Below are 6,000 nucleotides of genomic sequence, written 5' to 3' on the forward strand. Positions count from 1 at the left end.
AGCTTGTTAAGCAGAAAGTGGTGCTACATCAGGTATCTTGGTGGAGAACAGTATTGTCTTAACTTTACCTGACTTTTTAAAACAGACAGCTGAACACAATCTTGTATCCTCAGGTATTTCTTTACAATATAAAGCAATTATTATGATTTGGTGCTATGATATGTGATAAATAAAATTGAATTTAACAGAATCCAACTTAGAAGACGAGGGTGAGTTGTCATAATATGAAAATACACACTTTCTGGAAGGTGAGGTTAAACTCAAAATGAGCCATTTATTTGGCTGAGAAGCAAATACAAAATGCAAGAATGTAACAGGGAACCGAAATAAATGTAACCAAAACCTATACTTGGAAAAAAAAAAAACTAGAAAGACTAGGGAGCTGAGATCACTGATGCAAGGAGACATGAGGAGATGGTTACCAGTGATGGGAATAACGGCGTTACAAGTAACGGTGTTACTAACGGCGTTACTTTTTTCAGTAACGAGTAATCTAACTAATTACTGTTCCTATCGTTACAACGCCGTTACCGTTACTAACAAGAAAATGCGGCGCGGTTGAAGCTGTGTTCAGCTTAATGCACCTTATATCAGTTGCATGGAAGAAGCTGTCTATGTAAGTAATCTGGGTGCTACAGCTTTAAGTAGCTGTGCGCGCTCCTGCGGACAGCAATCACTTTCTGGTAGACAAATCACTTTTTGGCACAATACCTGGAGCTAAGGGGGGAAATAATTGCATGAGTGCCACTGTTTGGCTGAAGAAGAATATAGTCGTGGTAAGCCAATCACATGACCACTTTAAGATGACAAAGCAACAAGGTGATCTATACCAGCTTTTAAATTGTGTTGATATGGCCATGTAAAACCAGAGTCATGATAAACAATATATACACCGCATTTTTTCTTCAATAGTTTCATCACGTTTACTGTCTAAGAGCGCTAGCAAGCACTCTCTGCTTATGGTTAATGGTCTGTATTTGAATAGCGCTTTACTCAGTCCCTATGGACCCCAAAGCGCTTTACACTACCATTGTACCCACAGCTGCCCTGGGGCGCACTGACAGAGGCGAGGCTGCCGGACACTGGCGCCACGGGGCCCGCTGACCACCACCAGTAGGCAACGGGTGAAGTGTCTTGCTCAAGGACACAACAACCGAGACTTTCGGAGCCGGGGTTCGAACCAGCAACCTTCTGATTGCAAGGCGAACTGCCAAGTCTTAAGCCACGATGCCCCCCCCCAAAAAAAACAAAAACAAAAACGGCCCGTCGTTTTGGTGGAAGAATGTACCATGTCAACCAATCAAAAAATGATATGGCTTATCATTTTTCCCCCTTCACATGTTTCTCCCACTGAAACTTTTTGGGACAAACTGACAAGTTCAATTTTATATTTTTCATATCATTTTACAGAGCTGCCAGCTCCAATGTTGATGCTTTAAAATCTCACCACTACATGTAAACGTCTTGATCCTACCCAATTCAATTACCTAAAAAACTCTGATATGATTGAAGATTGTAATAAAAGTGTTTATCAGAGGGAAAGTATGATTTCTAGGACACCTGAGCCTAACATTAGCTGGCATAATGTTACCTTATAACCAGTTGCTGTTGTTTAGTCGGCTTGTTATCAACTGTCCAAAGACGGGAAGGTCACACGTCTAATCTGCTGACAATAAGTGACTGCAACAATATCTGGAATAAATAAACATGTTTATGTATGTTATTGTGTTTGAGCCCTGAGTTCAGTTCAAGAGATGAGGCTCAAGGTGAGAAAGAGTTGATGAAAATGTACATGTACAAATGTTAACTACCCATATATCATTCGAAAGAGTTGTGATCTTTAAATTAAAAGCAACTTATAAGGTGTATGTCACTGATCTTTAGCCACAAAGGAAATAGGCAGAACGGCGATGTCCATCTCAGCCATTGTATTCGAGCCTGTTCTCACTTGGTCCGCATAATATACCGATGATTTGTCACGTCCCGAGGCGTTCCTCATGAACGCGCCGGGTTGTAGATGGAATCCAATAGATAGATGCTTCCAGCAGTAATACACGTTCCAGCTGTGTATTCCAGCCCTGACCTGATTCCTAACCTTCCTACTTTTCAATAGTATAGGAACTACAAGTAAACCAGCAGTTTGAGAGTGAAGTGTTCTTATGGGGTGATATGGTACTATGAGGTCTGGCGTGGAGTCAACAATCTGTCTCTGAACATGGGCAAAACAAAGACATAATTGTCAACTTCAGGAGAGCACAGAGAGATCACTGTCCACTGAATATTGATTGATCCTCGGTGGAGGTTGTCAAGAGCACCAAATTCCTTGGTGTTCACCTGGCAGATTACCTTTCTTGGTTCATCAACACCAGCTCCATAAGTACGAAGGCCCAACAGTGTCTTTACTTCCTGTTGAAGCTGAGAGAAGCCCATCTCCCACCATCAATTCTCACCACCTTCTACAGAGGGACTATTGAGAGCGTCCTGAGCAGCTGCATCACTGTCTGGTATGGTAACTGTACCGTATTGGATCACAATACCCTACAACGGATAGTAAGAACAGCTTAGAAGATCATTGGAGCTTCTCTTCCCTCCATCATAGACACCAGCATTGTGGAGGACCCCCACGCATCACACACACACTCTTCACCCTGCTGCCTTCTGGCAAGAGGTACCAGAGCATTTGGGCCCTCACTGCCATACTGCGAGATAGTTTTTTCCCCAAGCCATCAGACTCCTGAACACTGGACTTGACACACACACAAATACCTTCATACACGTCACTACCAAGCACTTATCTGCACAGGCTCATACACACAAACACACCTTCATACATCAAGTTACTGTCATTGCTGCACTTTTCTGTTGCACGGTTGTGTCTGCATTGTCTTGTGTCTGTATTGTTCTGTTCTCTCTGCTGAGGCACTGTCTTTGTTTTGGGGGTTTTTTTTGCAATTTTTGCACAATGCACTTTATGTTGTCCTGTTTTGATTGTCTGTTTTAAATGTCATTTGTAGCACCATAGTCTTGGAGGAACACTGTCTAATTTCACTGTGTACCACTGCACATGGTTGGAATGACAATAAAGCCAGTTAACTTGACTTTAAAGTAAGATGGGGCCTGCTTATTGTTATTATTATTATTATTATTATTATTATTATTATTATTATTATTATTATTATTATTATTATTATTATTATTATTATTATCATCCTCACTATATAACCTTGTATGTGAGCAAAAGGATTTTGAATTAGATTCTGAATTTAAAAGGAAGAAAAGTCAAAATACACTCTCTTTTTCTAGCATTTTGGATACATTTTGCAATAAACAAGCACACTGTTACATTGCAGCTGATGAAGCTAATCACGGAAATAGTTTTAAATTAGACTCTCTCACAGTGAAGCTGTTCATCATGCTCTGATGCAGCTAAAACCACGCAGACAGAAATGAGCAAGTAGTGGTGTAACCACAGCTATCAAACCAGGGCACAACCTATGAATAAACACACACAACATGCCCCCATTTCTTCAAATCAGAAAACTTCTCCAGCTTTGACCTGCTGAATGTTAGAAGTTATAACATTTTTGTTGCAATACAATATAAGATACAGATACCATATAAGACATCTTTACAGTTATTATCAATGTTTTTCTTTGCTGCATATCTTTGCAAAGATATGCTTCCTATATTTAATGTCTTCGGTTGGTATCTGCAATGTAGAAAGTAATCAAAATAAAAACTTTTGACTTGTAGTGAATATACATACATACATACATATACAAAAAGTTTCCGATCTCAAATCTCTGTTTTCTGCATTATTCTATATATATATATAAGAAACAATGTGAACAGATGTGATAAACTTTCTTTTACAAGAAATCAAAATGTATGAAGGAAAAGTAGGAAATGTAAAGTGTGAGACTCTTCATTGCCATGGATTATTCATGAAACTGTGATGGTTCAAATTTTTGTCACACATACCGAGGTGTACATTAATGATTAATGTATCTGGTATGTAAGTTACTTTAGTTGATGGAGGTGCACAATATGTAAATAAATCCCTTATGTTACATTTACTAAATTTGAGTGCATGTTACTCCTCAGTAGTTGATTACAGCAGTTTTCTGAATTGCCAAAGCTCAACTCTTGTTCTCTAAGCTAAATTCTCAAAATCCTTAAAGAAACAACCGCCTGAAAGACGGCGAGTTTGTTGTTATTATAATAAAGAATACATGCGCAGGGGGGGCTTTTTTAAAAAAGCACTACTCTATCACACATGACACCAACTGTATTCCCCCCAGCGCGCCAGCCGCCGGTTCTCTCTGGGGCCTCCCCGCCCACGGGTGTTTTTTGTCTGGTTTCGGGCAGGCTTTTCCCGAGACGTCCACCAGAGGCCGCTGTTTAACTAACCCAAATCCCAAGATTCAAGATTCAAAGCGTTTTTTTGTCATGTGTGCAAAGAAAAGGCATTTCTCCGTACAATGAAATTCTTTCTCTTTTGCCGTGTTATTTGTAAATAAAGTACAAAATATTAATAAATAAGTGGAGACAAAAAAATTGAAGTGCTAAATAGATTTATGTGCAAAAGAGCTATGAGCTTAATATGCTGGTTTGATATGTGAGAAGACCTGATGTCCAAAACTTATTATTACTGTTCAAGAGTCTGATAGCAGTGGGGAGGAAGGAGTTGTTGAGTCGGGATGAAGTGTGAACAGTCGGTGTTGGGGGTGTGTGAGGTCTTTGAGGATGGAGGCAGCTCTCCTCTGGACTCTGCGATGGTAGATGCTCTGAAGAGAGGGCAGCGGGCTCCTGGTGATCTTCTCCGCAGTTGTTATAACGCACTGCAGGTGTTTGCAGTCTATAGCAGTTGTGCTGCTGGTCAGGCTGCTCTCCACAGTGCAGCTGTAGAAGCTGCTGAGGATCTTGGCCAAAATACCAAATTTCCTCAGCCTCCTCAGGAAATACAGCCACTGCTGAGCCTTCTTGACCAGCTGTGTGGAGTTCAGTGTCCAGGTGAGGTCCTCAGTGATGTAGACGTCTAGGTATCTAAAGCTGCTCACCTTCTCCACTTCATTCTTCAGGATAAACAGCAGCTGGTGAGGCCTCCTCTTCTTCCTCCTGTCTACTATCATCTCTTTTGTCGTATCAGTGTTGTGGGTGAGGTTGTTGTCCTCACACCATGACACCAGACTGGCCACCTTTCCCATAAGCCGCTTCGTCACCTCCAGTGATGCGACCAATCACTGCAGTGATTGTGATATATATTGAAACCGTTACTATAAGCCATTTCTTATGTCAATAAGGGAAGTAACAAAAAATGAGAACCCTAATTTCAACAGATGCTTTGTTACCACTGTGATTTTCACTATATACTCATGTTTCTGTTGATTGAGTGAGTAGCTGGTGAGAAATCCTTTTTTTTTTGTTTGTTTGTTTTTTGTTTTGTTGTTGTTTTATAGAACAGGGTTTTAAATGTGTAACAAATACACACCCATGACATGATAACATTGTGTGGTTGTGAGCACAGCTATAACTGCTTTCATTGGTTTGATACATTGGCCGGAACTTCAGAGGTTTTGTGGGTTTAGTTGGAAGCTTTTCTTTTGTGCTTAGAGTTTTGAGAAGTTTACATGTGATTAACATCTGATGATGAGCTTGTTACGCAGAAAGTGGCGCTAGATCAAGTATGTTGGTGGAAAAAAGTATTATCTTTACTTTATAAAACAGACAGCTGAACACAATCTTGTATTCTTGGGTCTTTACTTTACAATATGAAGCAATTATTGTGATTTGATTGTATATAAATAAAATTGAACTGAATAGAGTCCAAACGTAGAGGAAAAGGGTGAGTTGTCATATTGTCAGGAGGTGAGGTGAGTTTTTTTCTGGCTGGCAGAAAACAAAAACTTCTATTAAAGCTCTTCAGTTGTTTCATACAAATCAGCTAAAGAGTTTTGATAAAATATTTCTACCCAACCTTCTCGTACCTTCCTACACAGC

Source organism: Rhamphochromis sp. 'chilingali' (genome assembly GCF_963969265.1).
Source record: "Rhamphochromis sp. 'chilingali' genome assembly, chromosome: 1".
NCBI classification, from domain to species: Eukaryota; Metazoa; Chordata; class Actinopteri; order Cichliformes; family Cichlidae; genus Rhamphochromis; species Rhamphochromis sp. 'chilingali'.